At 31.2% G+C, this 17437-nt stretch overlaps 1 protein-coding gene across 6 annotated transcripts in view; it reads right to left on the reverse strand.

Annotated features, from left to right (window-relative positions):
* The window catches only part of LOC123273099 (dachshund homolog 2), a 230557-nt gene that overhangs the window by 139539 nt on the left and 73581 nt on the right, over nucleotides 1-17437 (reverse strand). The window lies entirely within an intron of this gene.

Genomic DNA, 17437 nt, shown 5'->3' on the forward strand with positions numbered 1-17437 from the left:
CAACCAAAAAAAATACTGAACTAATTATGATAATAATAACAACAATAATAAGTAACTTATAAATAACTATGATAATAATAATAAACCAATGGCATCAATGTGTTCGAGAACAGCAGCATGTAAATTAAAATTTTAATGGTAAGAACAAATGTAGCAGCATTTAATCAACACCTCGGAACGTCGGCGGGCAAAAAAGAGCAACCGTCTGTGAATTGAGGTGGCAGTGCTGTCCATTTTTCATTTTACAGTGCCCATGCCCAGGCGCCAGCGAGGCGCACACTTGCTTCGTTATGTATTTATATACTTATTTCTCTTTCTCTTAATCTTAATCTTAACCTTAATTTTTGTATTTATTTTCTTTTATTGCACACAATACAACGCACAGATAATTTAAGATCTGAAAACACAGCCAGCAAAAAGGTTCTCATTTACTCCTGGTCACGCTCTCAATCTAATCCACGTAACACCCTCAACTTTGTTCCGACTGCAGTCATTAGCGTTCAGATAAAAAATGATTGATTATTTTTAAAAATTGATCTAAAAAATCAGAAAAGATTCAATCAAAATTTTTAAGAGAAGATAAATAAAAGGTTTTCAAATTTTTAATTATAAAATTTTAAGCAGTTAAATAATTATTGACCATAAAATTTATTTAAACTTTGAAATATTTGTTATTATTTTTATTGCCCATTTAAATAAACTATATATTTATAATCTATGAGTGTATTGAAAGCCTAATATAAATCATCAACAGGTTCCGTGCTAATCAACCGCGAAATTATTCCAGCGAATTGAGTACAACTATTTTTTTTTCATTTTCTTTTTTAACAAAAAATCCGATAACCGAATGATTTAAATTGTCGACGAATGAGCGTGAAAATATTGAAAAAGTTCAAGAGTTCAAATGAAGGATACTCTGGTAAGACTCATATGCAACCGGTCATATATATATATATATATATATATATATATATATATATATATATATATATATATATATATATATATATATATATACCTATACGTATATGTATGTATATAAAATATACGAACATGGTATCTGAATAAACGGAGATCGTGGGTATAATTATTCATTTATAATAGTATAATAAAATACTGGAGATATCTATACCGATTTCATTGAAATAATTCGTACGTATGGATTCCAACTGGCTGCAATATTATTCGTTACGCAAATCAGATCTCTGCAATTATACACGCTACATGCTATTAAATTTGCATTCACCGAGTTGAGGGCTTTGATCGCTCTTATATCGCGTATATGATTTTTTGTTTTTACATGTATATTTTTAAGTACATAATCTGCGCATTACATGTATGTAGGATTTTTGTCAATAAATGTAAGTGTTTATGTGTATGCATTTGAACATTAAGATGTAGATGTTGAGATACTTCGACCCGACACACATCGCCATAATAAAACATTCTGTCTTTACATAAATAAAACGATCGGCAGATCGATTGATACCGTTTAAACTACCGCAAGTCGCGTTATAAATTACCAGTTGCGTGTGGTATTCGATTTCTCGGGGCCAGGTGCTGAAATCCAGTATCGATTCAATGATTTATTTGCTCGTTTTTATCTACTGTTATTATTTTTAATCTTTTATTTTGTTGATATACATAAGTTTGGAAAATGGATAATGATTATTGCTTTAAATTATTGAAACATTCAGTTGAAATATATCTTTTTATGGAGTTGTGGTAAAAAATTAATAACTTTGAAGTCAATGTTAGTCAACAATCGATTTTTAAATGAACAAATTCGCATTAAATTAATCTTATGTGTAAGGTACGCGAAGGTAAGAATGTCATAAACAAAAATAAAATAAAATGTTTTAAGTGTAGAAAAGTATTAAAGTGTAATTCGTTGAAAAAAAAAATTAGAAAAACTGTTGACCCTAAAGGCCATCCCTGCAATTTCCCGCTAATTTCATATTTAAGCGCTCAAAATTGCACTTACGACGTTTTTGAGCTCTTCGAGCTCAAAAATATAATTTTCGTGTCGATGTAATTCCGAAAAAATATTTTTTTCGACAACGATAACTCACGAACGAATCAACCGATTTTGACTGAGCTAGCGGCGATCGACGTGGTTTATTGATGTTAAGGACTGATTAGTTTTTGGAATCGATCAGTAAAGCCATTTAAAAGTAATTCCAAAAAAACCACATTTGAAAAAATTATTTTTTGTAGTTTTTTTGAGATTTCTCAAAATCTACCGATTCGAATCGGTCCAAATTTAAAATCTAAGTTTGGTCAAGCCCTTTCGAATGGCACCAACCGCGATGAAATCGGTCGCGCCGTTCAAAAGTTATGAGAGGTTTACATACAGCCACACACACACACACACACACACACACACACACACACACACACACACATACATACATACAGAAATCACCGCGGAAACATTCGGGGAGGCTTCCTAGGACCTCAAAACGTCAACATCCGTTGAAAACGATTTTCGAAAAACGGGGTAAAACCAATAACTTCCCGATTTTTGAAAATTTTCAATTTTCTTAACGGGAAGTTAAAAATCAACTTGATTTGACAAGAAAAATTTTGAACAAAAACAATTATTTTAAAAAGATTAATTATTGTGAATCAAGTACACAGAAAAAAAATTTACTTGAATCAAGTAAATAATTTTGAAGAATTTCATCTTCTTGATTTGAGTAGAAAAATTCTTAACAGCCGAGACCAATGATTGCAGTCTCAATCGGCTTAACGAAACGAATGGAAATTTTGAAAAAACGTTTTTAGAGATAATAGATAATTTAATAAACTATTTCACCACAAAGCGTTTTTTTCAAAAATTTCATTCGTTTCGTGAAACCAATCGAAACTGCAATTGCTCTGCTGTTGGGAATGCGACAGAGATAGTTCCGTTGAACTCCGTGAGAGCAAAGCGAGAAAAAGATGATCTCGCCTGTTAAACTAAGAAATTTTTCTTGGTTTAAGTAAATTTTACTTGATTAAAGAATTTTTCGTCTTGGTTCAAGATAATGAAACTTTTCGAAATTATTTTTTTGGTTCAAGAATTTTTCTCTTGAGTCAATTTAATTTTTTTTTTAGTGTATAAAAAAATTTTTGAACTAAAGAATTGTTCTTGATTTAATATAAGTAAATTTTACTTAACAGCCGATCCCCTCTTTTTTCGCATCGCACTCACTGCAAGAAACGGTATTATCCTTGTTGCACTCATGATTATAAAGCTATTGCAGTTTTATGTTTTTCTTTTAAACAAATGAAAATTTCGAAAACAACGCTCTGCTACGAAATAGATAATCAAAAAATCTGGTACGTAGCAGAGCGTTTTTTTCAAAATTCTTCTTTGTCTAGGATAGAAATATAAAACTGCAATCGTAGGGACCGGCTGTTAAGTTAAAAATTTTTGGTCTTGATTCAAAACAATAAAACTATTTAAAACGATTTTCTTGGTTCAAAAATTTTTCTCTTGAATCAAGGTGAAAGAACGTTATCTTTATTTACTTAAATAACTAAATTATACTTTATTTATTTGGTATTTGAGAGATCAATAATCATGTTAATTTTATTATAACACTTTTTTCATTGATTTTAAATACAAAAGATGTTTAAATTATAGTTTAATTTTGCAATTTTATTAAATTAGGCCAAAAATATCTAACTTTCGTAAAAATTGGTGAAATTGATATAATTTTTAAAATATTCAATTTTGTTATTTTTGATAAAAGTAACCATCTTTTGTTTATATTTAAAAAAAAATGTACTTGAATAATGATTAACATAAATTTAGCCACTTTCCAATTTGACATAAATATCTCTCAGTTAGTAACTAAACTTTGTTAGTAACGCTTTAATTTTTGAAGATATGTAACTTTCAGCTTCACAGTTTCTTATTTATTCCGGATTCGGATTAATATTTAACTCTTACTTTTAGGGGTTTATAAATTTATGATTCCAAAGACAGTATACAAAGCAAATGAGTACTACGATAAGCTAAGCGTTTTCGAAGTAACTACGAAAGTGTATATCTAGAGCTATACATACGATCTTGTTTTTGGTGTAACCTGAAGCTAAGCGGTTTAAGAGATCAGGAGCACATAACCGACCGTGTGATGAAAATCCTCCGAACAATATCGCAAAGTCTGGAATGCCAAGAAAAAAAAGGAAGGAAGTGATTCGGGGGTGAGTGCTAAATTAAAAAAAAAATTAGAGTACTCTTCTTGTAAAAGAAAGAACTAAAAATGCCTGAGTTCGGAGTACTGTCGACCGCGACTGAAGGTGGAGGTAGACAGGATGAAAAATTAGATTTACAAATCTGTCTTCACTACAATCCCGCACCAGCTTATTATTCGTGACAAAACAACGTTAATGTTTTTTTTTTTTTTTTTTTTTTGAATCGCCAATAAAAGAGATTAATAAAATAAAAGTCAGAAATGAAAATCAGGAGAAGTGGGAGCACAATATCACAAGTACTTTCTTACTGGAGTAAGAGTGGCATATCAGTAAAGCACCTCGAGGGGCGAGAAGGTGGAGGAGGAGTAAAAAAAAGGAGAAAAAAATAAAGAAAACAGTTTCATCGGGCACGAACGTAAGATAATGACCTACCGCCTAGCCAGAGTCTTGTGAATAATTCATAGCAGGTTGCGAAATACATTCCACGGATCGTTAAGCTAAGACTTTACTGGGACTTTGATGCGCCGTGTGAGAATCATACAATACTTTGTTTCTTTCGCCAATTTGAATTGAACAACAACAAGCGTCATTTATCATTCCGGCAATAAAATTTAATCCCGCGGTTCCATCAGCTGCGTGGGGGATAGAGTTAAATACAGAAGGACTATCAACAATCAACGTAGAAATTATTGTACGTTGGAAGAACATCCAGCGTTAAAATTTTCTGGTATGAGCTAAGATGTCCATAAAAATGTCAATCTAAAAAAATTTAATATGTCAATATACAATCTGATACAATGTCCACATAAAAATTTTGATATGCCCCTAGATGGCATAATATGAAAATTAGCCATACAAATTCGGGATTTATTGTCAAGGATTAAAATAAAGGTAGTTATTCACCATTGAAAATAATAATCATTATTACTTTTGAAAAAATTTTTGATAATTTAAAACGTCCATGGATATAATTATTTAAAAATTAACCATATTACACCTTAAATGTTCATTTAAGCCCATATATAATTTTTAAACCAACAGAAGTGTTAAAATTCTTCGTCAGGGGGCGCATAGTGGTTGAATTTTCTCTTAACAAGAGAGTTAAGTTTAATATAGTTATAAAATAGAAAAATTTTTTCGATTCTCTAATTTTAATTTTTTACGTTACTGATAATCTAAATCTTAATAATCTTTATTATTATGACGATAATTTTTATTAGAGCACATGAAAGGTGAAAAATAAAAAATGCAAGATCATGAGCTCCGTACATCACGCTTTCCACGGAAGCGAGCGCGTAATTAAGACAATTAAGCTACTCGCTATAAATCACACCATGCTCATCTACTCTCGTACTCGGATACGATATCAGATCAGCGATCTACACGCGTTCCAGCGAACGAACGTACCTATGTACTCTGTACTGTATATTATACCATACGCGTTTCTCGATGCCGCTTCCAACCTGATTTACGTCCAATTGCTTTATATTTGCCTCACAATCGCGGCAAGATTTTTTATTCTCATCAATAACCGCGAGTTGAAATACTTATGTGCCGATTGACGCCAATTAGAATTCGGATCAGAGAGGAGTGGGTGATTAAGTGATAGAGTAAAGACGAATATGGAGATAATGCAAGTTAAGGTGTCGTATAGTGATATTATATTGATGTATACATATGTATGGAATATGAAAGAGGTGGAGGTGGAAGCTGCCATAAATTGTCAATTTCGAAGTCAATTTGCCCGGGCTTACCAATCGACTGCCGGTTAATTTCAAGGTGAATTGTGTCCAATATGGGTATATTATTAATGGCTGGAAGGGGTCGCTAGGGTGTGCACTTGGCACGGGCGAGGGTTCCAACCCCGTTTTCGCGCATTGAGCAAATCTATTCCTCGTAATAGCCGAGTTCTGTTTTAGAACGACTCATAACTGAGATTAAATTTCTCGAGTGTTGGATTTAGAGTTTTTTTAGTTTGGTTATTGATTTTTTTTTTTTTAATTTTAATCAATTTTTTTTGACAGAAAAATTAAAGTGTTTAAATATTTGATCTAAAAAAAATGCAGACAAAGAATAAAGAGAACCAGTGTATGCATTTATTTATCATTAAGAAGTTATCTAAAGACATCCTGCTACTAGTTTCGTGCAAATAGATAATGCAAAGTAAATAAAAGTGTAAGAATCTGTAAAGGAAACGGCACGTTTGTTCCTCGAAAAACAAACAAAATTCCGGAAGCCTGATAAATATATGACACAGCTTATAAACGCACTCGGTGTATGAAAAAATCAAAAGCGAATGTATTATAAAATTATGTGGGGAATTTTAGCCCTCGCGTGTCATGCTTGATAGAACTTTATCCCCATCATTTCAAATACTTTTCCCCAAGTTGATTTTTTCTTACTGTAACTATACATATACTCGGATTTTTTTATTTTATTTTTATTATTATTATCTTCTTTATATGACTATTATAGCAGCGTCAGATTTCATGATCCTCACAACTGGTAAAATGATACGCTATTTTTGTTGTGTTACTTCTGTTATTGTGCGCTACTCTGCTTTTTATTCCATTGATATTATTATATACATTGAAACATTTATATTTATATATATTACATGTGAATAGAGATCCTCGTCATTTTTTTGTCTGAATTATTGAATCCACTTTTTACGGCCTATGATTTTTTTTCAGCATTTATTAAATTACGTAAATAAATATCTATTCAATAGAATACATTTATAACAATAATATATATTATCAGGTTCTCGTATTAAAAAGATTTATACTTATTAATAAACTATTTAACTTTTCTCGCCAAAAATTTCCAAAAAAATTATCATTTAATTATTAAAATTTCTTGATAATAATGAAAAATATTCTAAAAATTTGCACCTATAATTTATAAAAGTTTGAAATACTTTTTTGTAGAAAATTTAATTATCTATAGAAAAGATGCTTTTCAGTTTTATCGTATTTTTTATTGTTTAGACAAAATAATAATTTAAAAATACTGAAAAAATATCATACTATCAATTGACAAAAATTTGATTTAACAAATGTATTTTACTCCCAAATGACATTTTCTTTCAAGAATAAATTATTTAAAAAATAAATTTTGTTTGCATTCAAAATTTTTCTACATTTAAGTTAATTACAAAAAAATGACTGAAAGAACTTATAAATCTTTTTAAAATTTTTTTCCAATTAAAAAAGAATACCTAATGTCAGAAATGAACTCCAGGATAACAATAAATTTTTCAAGACTTAAGACTAAAAAAAAATGAGTAACTAATTGAAAAAGTTTCAGGTATAATTGATAAAAGTGCAGCATAAATAAATAATTTACGTTGAAATTGATAATCCCCGGGGCTTACACACCCGTTACGGAGCAATGTGAGTGTATGAAGATAAAAAAATTAAAATTAGCCAGCCTTAGACGCGTCGCGATGAGGAAAACCACCCCAACGAATAACGAATATTATGCAAAGCCACGAGCAATAAAAATAACATATTGCGACCGAGAGAGGCATAAGTTTTAATCCAATATTACTAAGATAAGTCCTTACCCACTGCAAAGCATGGAAAGAGCCCAGCCTCCTTCCTCTCTTTCCTCTCTTCTCCTTTCAGTTGTTCTTTATTTTTGGTTTCTTCCTCGAATCCCCCACCCCCGCTATCTCGCGATTCGGCTGCTCTCGGTAAGATTTCTTTTGTGTAAGGCACCCCAGCTTTACATTGTGGTTATTAGAAAATATTATTTTCCGTACACACGACCCGCATTCGTACATTGGGGGATAAGAACCAGCGAACATATTTAATAGTACCGTAACCTCAAACGAACCCGAAAGATATTTTCCTTTCATACACGCCATCAAATTCTTAAATTACCTTTTATTTTATTTTATTTTATTTTATTTGAAATAATATATTTATTTTTATCATTTAATTTATTAAAAAAAAAAAATTGATAGACTCAGTCAGCCCGAAAAAAAAGATCCAATCTGATAAAATTTTTTATTATAATGGAACATGGAAAAATTTTTCATCTGACGCGTGAAATCTGTAGAAATCCAATCGCTTAAACTTATTTTTGGGCTGGCAATAACCAAACTTGAAATAAGGGTGACAAAAAGGTCCTCGTAAAAATTTATAATTTGGAAAATAATGTCATGAGAGGTTTCGACTAAGCAGGAGAAAACAAAGATGGAGTAAATAAAACGATAAAATGCCGAGATATAGAAAAAGAAGCTCCGATGGTGATAAAAAAAAAAAAAAAAAAAAAAAAAAAGTACGATCGAGTGCTGTGATGGGTAAAAGAAAAGACACTGGCTTTTATTTTGGATTTCGGTGGCAATTGAGTTTATAAACCGGGAAATCGAACGGAGGGACGCTGAACGCCGAGAATCGAGTTCATACTTGTATATATAAGCTTTCAGTTTTTATACTTTTGGTTGTTCCTATCTTCAGGACGTTTATTTGGTTTTTATATAAATTGAAGTCATGACCAAAACTGTGATAAATATTTTATCAAAAAACTTATATAATCACATTCAATAAAAATAGAACAGATTTATTCGAGTGAGATGAACATTTTTCTATTTTTGGTTCAGATGATTTTATTGGGTCACATATGGAGTGATTTTTTCCTCTTTAGCTTGAGGCACGTTTATATTTACAAACTTTTCTCGAGTTTAGCAAGAAATAATATAAACACTTGTGAATCTATATGGTCGGAAAATGTCTTTATTTTATATATATACTACAACAGTCTAACGATCAACTATTGGCTATTCTTTGGAGTTTTTACACGCAATGCGGACATTAAAATCGAAGCATAAAATAAAAACAGATGTGTACATACAATGTCCACATATGTAGGAGCAAAAGGAAACAAGAATAATTGAACGAGCGATGAATTGCCGGCTAGCACGGTGGATAAAAAATATATGAAGCTAAAAAATAAAACCGTCAGTTGCTGTTTGAAAAACTTTAAAAATAACAAACTTTTGACACATGAAGGATGTCATTTTGTTGAAACCTGTTTTTTATTTGTAATTTTTTATTTTTTATTTTTATTAGCATTCAAATTTTTCCCAGAGAATTAAATCTAATTCCCAATAATGCAGAGTGTAGACACAAACAAACGCACTCACACATAATCCCGTCAATCTCGAGAACGTGGCCTACTCTCGCCTCCAGACGTGTAATCCTGCCAATTTGTGAGATGAACATATCCGAGGAAAGATTATCTCTGCGCTTGCTAGAAATTGCCAAACTTTGATTCTATTTTTTGTCTCTCTATTTATGATTAAGTTTCTCAAGCATGATTGCAAATTTAAAAATCAATCAATCGAGAGTAGCAAAATAAAATTATTTATTTACAAAAAAAAATTTGGGGAGTTCATGGCTTTCAAATAATTTAATTGCTCTGGAGTGAAATTCACTCTGAATTAACTCCTGATTTTTTACAGTGTAATAATAATTATTATTATTTTCAATGGCGAGTAATTGCCTTCATTTCAATACTTGTTAATAAATCCAAGACTTTACGACTCACAGAATAAATAACAAACCGAAGTATTCTGGGCTTTGGATGGAAAACTCCGGGGTGCAATCGCTATCCCGTTAAACCTCATGCTTATGTACGGGTGTCCACGAGCTCGTCAGACTTTTACGACACGGCTCAACTCCCCCAGTGTCTAACAACCCAAACGTATGTCCCAAAATGTCCGATTCACTGTCATGAAGGCTACTAAATGAAGAAATCTGCAACTAGGGTGAACTCGGACATGAAATTAATCGCTTTTTTTAATTTTTTTAAATGAATTTTAAATAATTAAAATATTAATTTTCGACAATAAAATAAAGAATTGAGATGATTTTTTTTTACTTAGTTAATAACTTTTGGATTTAAATTCTTTACAAAGCAATTTTACAGCAAGTATACAAAGTAAAAAATTGACCGATTTCCTTTATGTTAATTTAACAAAAAAAATTGAAATAAAAAGGAACTAATCAGAAAAATGAAAAGGAAGCCTCCGGTGTTTACAGCTTTTGCCGGTAGTAGCTTTTTATAACGATAATTAATGCGGTAATTAACCGAAGCGTCTGAAAGAAAATAACTGTCAATGATACTTTATTTAAAAGTAATGCTATCAAGAATATATTAAAAGTTATGGTACCAGATAATATATGGCCACGTAGGTACTCATCAAGGTGGAGTCGACGATCAAATAACGAGCTTATTCAATTTATTATATCCAAGTACGCTCTTTAAATTGTAATTAAATATTAAACGCCCTGCACCTCGCATTTACATCTATACACCTGCGATGACCAAACGGCCTGCAAGCTGCACAACATTTTATTATTTTAAATTATAAATTATAAATTATTAACTCTTGCAATTTTGAGCGATTTCCATTTTAGAATTGAAAAAAAAAAAATTACATGATTCAAGGGAAATGTTTTTGATCCGAGAAAATTATTTTGAAGAGAATTGGTTGTTTTGATCCAAGAAAATCGTTAAAATTAGTAAAGTTCTTCGTTAAATTCTTTAATAAAAAAACATTTTCTTTTTATCCTCTTTATTTTATTTTATTAAATCTGTACATAAATTTCTAAAATTAATTCAATTTAAACATCTCAAAACAAAAGTAAAATTTTTAACAGAATGTTTTCCTTTTCTCAAGTAATTGTTTTTTCACTTTGCAAAAATAATATTGACCGCTCCAAAAAAACGATATACATTCATTGCCATCGCGTGCTCCTAAGTTTAACTGCATTTAATTATTTCATTACGGCATTACACTAGTTAATAATAACAAACAACGTCTTCATAATCATGACTGTCATTTACTTGGCTTTGCTTATTATTATACTAAATTGGTAATTACCCTTGGCGTATAACTCTGTACTAGAAAATTTAAAACGTCTTTCATTTCTTCGGCTAGCAAATTGATATAGTATTACTATTATTATTATTATTGTACAAAGCCGTCAGTTGTAATTACTCAAGCATTATTTAAAATTTATAATTTATAATTATTATAATTGAGGCGCGAATGTCTCCCGTAAAAGTCAGATTGAGTTACACGATAGCATGAAGATAATACAAATTGGAGTAGGCAAAACATTAGAAATGAATTTGCTGACAAGGAAGTACATTAACTTGAAGTAAATTAGATTTATTTATTCCCACGAGCGACATAAATAATACAACATGTACGATGATCGGTGTCACGTGCCCAAGCAAGCACGCGTGTTGACAACTCTCCAACTAGAACTGGACTGGGTCCAATCATTTGTACAATGTAAATGTATACTTATATGTATAATAATGTAATGCTGCGATCGATCTGCATTCATTGAATATTACGATGCATAGCACACATGTAATATCGATGCACGGTGATCCTCGTCGATTTATCGCGATGCGACAGACACAATATTATATCGAAGCATAGAGCGCGTGGACGTGTCGGTTTGCGGTTGACCCCTGTTATGTCGGATACCTCTGTGGTTATGAGCATGCCGACATTGCTCAACTATTGTTCTCGTTTCTCATTCATTCGACATGTAATGTTTGTTGTTTTTACATTATTTTCTTATTTTGTTCTTCCTTCGATCGAAATAATGAAAATATTTTGTGATTATTATTTTTTATCTGATGAATTAAATATTTAATATTTAATATGTTATATTAATGGCAGGATAAGATCTTCACGCTCGAATGCATTCAGTTGTTTTATTTTTTTTTGCAGTTGTATTGTGTACAAGTTGATGAGGATGATGTCGAGTCGATCGGAATTTAAGTGGACGATTTATTAATTCAACCGGATGACAACCGTTGGCTGCAATTGATTTTATAAGTTTCGCGCCCTCGGAGGCGTCCAATCGTAACGAATTAGTCACACGTTTTGTTTTATTGATAATCCAGAGGAGAGTTAACTCCTTGGAATAATATTTATTGTCACTTTAGTCCTTGGTGTGCATTTTGATTTTTCATTAGCGTGGTAGGTATTATAGTGGAGAGTAATGAAGAGAAGGAGATTGAAGCAAAACAAAGTTGTTTTAAAGTTAATTTTGGTGGAGTAAAAAAATTTATAAATTATATTATTTTTATTATCGTTTACTGATAGAAAAATTTGTTATGTTTAATAAACTTTATAGATTGTTAATAAATTATTTTTTAATATTATAGATGATTTAATAAATATTTATTAATTATTAATAAATCACTGGTTAAATACGATTTTTTAGCAGCTAATGAATAGTTGTTAATAATTAATGAATACTTTTTATCTTTTAACAAACATTTATTTGAACCGTTGAATGAAAAATGAGTCTTGAAATTTTACTTTGACACTTTTTCTAAGTTTTTTTTTTAAATAATATGTTTAATAAAAAATAAAGATACCAATGACACATTCAGTCCTAAAGATATTTATTAATTGTTAAAAAATATTTTTAAATCATTAATCAATATTTATTAACTAGTAATAAGTGTAATTTTTTACCCGAAAAATATTTATTGAAAATTAAAAAACACTTGCTTATACTTAAAAAAATATAAACTGTTTCTAAATGAATTAATTTGTGAACAATTAACAAGTTTTTCAATCAGTACAACATCAATATTTAAATGCATTAATAAAAATTTTTCAAATTTTTCATTAAAAACACTTAATCAGTACATCACCTATTTTTTGTTCTAGAGAAAATTTCCAAGCATATGTAAAAAAATACTCCTTTTACAGAGATGAAGGGATTAAGTTATAAAAAGAATAGGAGATAGTAAAAATAAAACTGACGGTAAACAAAAAGGAGGGTTGGACTGAATGGGGTAGCGTCTAGATGGGAGTGCTTTACAATGAATTGCTCCGACATCGGGCATCAGGAACGTCATTTAGCGGTCGGCGATAAAGATAGACAGAATGTTGCCTAGAGAGAGTGAAGTTGAATAATAATCCAGTGGATTGTTGTCCAGTAATATCATATCCAATATGCTTGTTCGTCTCGTGTTACCACCCCACACATCTCGCCGGTGCATTGTTCTCAACTCGGAGGTTGCTTTCCCTAGCTTCTGCTTGTGCATATGTATGCTATATTCTACATTCTAAATCGCTACATATGAGGATTGTGACAGGGTGCCGACAGCAAAGCGCCTGCGTTTTCGAAGAGGGTTGCTGCGTTGTTGGTGTTGCAGATCTGACCGAGCGGTGCATATGCTCTATGTGCCGTGATATCACGTATATATCACATAGAGCCGGCCGATAGACCCCGTAATGCCATCTCTAATTCCATGGGAGCTGATTTGATTTTGGCATTAAGATAAAGCGACTCGGCGAGGTGTGCCCCCGAAAGCATCCCTCTGTACTGATAATCGTGTTTCTACAATGCCGATTGCTCCGAATTATATCCCTGCGGATATGCGTGTGTATGGAAACGTAATGACAACAATAACAACGTCATTATAACGGATACCTCCCTACAATATAAACTCCTATATACAATATATATATATACATCAATATCAATATCATCATCTGTTACAGTATCAGTATCAGTATTCATATTAGCACAGTAACGAGATCCTTTCACGTACAACAATTACTACTCTATTAATCCTTTGTTTAATTCTTTGATTTTTTTATACCAAAAACTTTTATTATTTATGAAAACTACATCTGAAATATCATCGCTTAGTTGTCCGTGATTTTTCCGAAAATATTCCATAATTTTAAAAGAACAATTTATACTCGAAAAAAAAAAATCGATTCTCAGAAATTTTTCTTTTTCTGTTTACTTAGTAAAAAACGAAAAATTTGATACTTCAAATATTTACAAGCAATTAACATTTTCCGGTGATTTAAATTGAAAGTGGCTCTAATATAAAAATAACCCTAGCCAATTTTTGATTAAAAACTTGTTGAATTATAACATTGCAAGTTAAATTTTATTTATTCATTTTTTTTTATTTTTTGTTATTTCTTTAAGTGATACCATTAACTTTTATCAATAAATTTATGATACAAGAAATATACTTAAATTATTTCCAAGCTCAAAATTTATTTGTCTGAAATAAAAAATCCTGGACATAATTGATTTAGTGCCTTGATCAATAACTGTATGAATATTTTATCAAAGATTATGATTATAATGATGATGATGGGATAAAGGGGGTAAAATAGTACACCGAAGAATGGTTTATAAAAGCCCGGAGGAGATGAAACACGGAATAATATTAAGGTGAGCTTTATCTAAATGTTAATACAAACCCATTATATCGACTTCTCGAAAATATCTGAAAGAATCCCTGAAGAGACTGACTCCGTCCCCCTACCCGTCTGTGCGTTATTTTTTTATTTCTCTCAGCTACACAATATACATGTATATTTATATTTATACATATTATCCACTCGGCTGTAGAGACCCGCTGGGCTTTAAAACGAAACGCTTAAAAATGTAATAGCATTTGTTACTCGAAAATTTACTTTTTAGTTATTTTCATTTTGCTTGTTCTCCCTTTAGGTACCCCCGCGCTCACTCCGCTGACTCCGCTCCGACTCTTTATTTTCCCATTATTCAAATATAAATGTAAATGTAAATGTTGATACAAATGGATAGGGAATAGGTAAATGGAAAGAGAGAATTCAATTGTGAGCGTTTTGAAGGAGCGTATGAAACATAACCAAGGCATCGAGGCCCGAGTCACGAGTAGGCGGTTGCCAAATTAGTTTACAAGGAAGCGTCGCTTAGAAATTCGTCTGTCCCCAGACTAACAGACTCGTTTAAACTTTTTTATTCTTCTTCTATTTCATTTTATTCTTTTTATTTCGCTTGTAGTAAATATCAAAACAAATGTCCAGGGGGTTGATATTTGCTATTTTGTTTGTATTAAGTAGACACGCCCGATTGGTCCTTGAAAATCGAATGTCAACGAACCGAAAAATCTAAAAATCATGAATTTGTAATTTTTACATTTTTCTCTCAATTTTTTTTCTGATTTTTTTTTTAATTTATAGTTTTGATGAATTTTGGACTTTTCAAATTTTATTTTTTTCATAAAACAATAATTTAAAAAATCAAAGAGTCGACTAAAAAATTAAATAAAATCTTTTTTTTTTTTTAATTATGAATTTGTTTAAAATCAAAAACATGTTGACGATTGAATTTTTATAAATAAAAAATAATTTGAAATCACCATTTAAGCTCTAATCCATGACTCGTAAAATGAATCGTTTCGATCAATTATTCATCTAGTCTATCCTAAAGCTCCATAATATAAATAACGACGTTACCAATTTAATTTTCAGAAAAGTAGCTGACCAATTACTTAAATGATAAATTAATTATTCTAACCAAGAAAGAGTGAAGGCAAAAAAGAGCTTTCGAGTAAAAATTAACTCGTGAAAATAAATAGATCTATCGAAGGGAAAGATTGTCGTGGGTCAGCTTTTACGAGCAAGGCGTGTCACCATGACTCGTGCGAAGAATTACTTAGGCCGAGCGCAAGGTGATTTATCGACTAGGACTCGCAAGCGAATCTAAAGAGCGCCAGCTTGAGACACGCACTGTTCTCTATTCCAACGCGTTTCATTTTATCCGCAACTTTTTTTTCCAAATAACGATAAAAAAACAATTAATGTCTTAATTTCGACTGCTCAAATTGAACAATATTGTAAAATTGGTAAAAATAAAATTGAATTCCTGAAGAAACTAATGTTTAAAAAATAATGAGTTATTTCAGTAGCAAGTATTTTTCTCAAAGCAATAAAACATAAAATTTCCATGAGCTATTTCTACATCAGGTGATAATTCGTAATGAAGAAAATAAATCACAAAATGTAGCACTGATGCTTTAACTAAACATTTAATATAAAGTTAAGCAAAGCCCTGGGGTCGTCTTTTACGAGGTAGCATATTTCTGGGTTCCTGGACAAGACATCGAATCGTTAGCCCACCCACTGCGAATGCGAACTGAGTAGAACATACCATGGCAGTCAAAATAGCATTTGAAATCATAACGGGTGATTGTCTGCGTACTGTGTACTGTCTACTGTCTTCTGTATATAGGATGTAATGTACGCGACTAAAGTTATGAAGCAGTTAAAATCTGTCCCTCTTCTCCTAACTTCTTGCTGGAATAACGACGAACCATCTCTGTTTTCAGTTATAGTTATTACATCTTATGCTATATACTATATACCATATTCTACCGATCTGACAGAGCAGTTTTCGGCAAGCTCTTGAGAGCCACCACATAATACAACAACAACCCCAATAACATAACAGTCCCCGTTGTATATGTTATACGATATGCGTCTTATGGAATAATTTAGATGATTGGCCAGAAGGGGACGCGACAGAGCTTAACCCATTCACCTTTTATTTAGGCTACTACAGACTATACTGTGCATGTGTGCTGTATAAGCTATAGATGGAGGTTGCTTTCCGGATGTCACTCATTGTTTCAGATATACTGCAATACATGTCGCTAGTTAGTAGTCTACATTCTCAAACCTGTTCTCGAAACATTGATAGCCTGGTTTCTTACTGAATTCGATCCGACACATACCTGGAACATAAATATAAAGACAGTGGTTAATTCCAGTGAATTATCTGGCAAACGCAATGCTACAAGACAAATCGATCAATAAATCAGACACCCATTACCATTAGACTGTATTGCACTCCAACATCGTGTATATTTATAATGTAGACTCCAAGTATACTTATCAAATCATTTTCTCTTTCGCTGTTATGCTTTTTTTTTGTTTTTGATTATCTGCTCAGATTTATTTTTTTTTTAAATATTTTTTTGCTACTAAAAAATTTGATGTTTTAAACTTCCTTTGAAAAATTAAAAAAAATTAGGAAGTTGTTGATTTGGGTCCGGTTTCAAAAAAATTATTTTTAATTCCTATGTATAATTAAAAGCAAAATTTTCAATTTTAATTGATAGCTTTTTATCTCAATTGAAAATTTTATTTTAAAATAAAATATTCCTAAAAATTTTCTGAAAACGAACTAATTAAAAATGCCTATTAATAAATAAATTAATAATAAAACTAGACTTTGAAAATAAAGACAGCGCATAAATCCTTCTATAGACTACCCTCTAAATAAAGTGACCGGATCGGCAGCAATAAACTGCCTGGTCCTCACTTTCTCCGTAGTGTCCATAAAACCCGAAAACAATTGTCTTTTATTGTTTTGTTGTTATTTAATTTCCAGCGGTACACACGCAT

Source organism: Cotesia glomerata, linkage group LG1 (genome assembly GCF_020080835.1).
Source record: "Cotesia glomerata isolate CgM1 linkage group LG1, MPM_Cglom_v2.3, whole genome shotgun sequence".
In the NCBI taxonomy this organism is placed as follows: Eukaryota; Metazoa; Arthropoda; class Insecta; order Hymenoptera; family Braconidae; genus Cotesia; species Cotesia glomerata.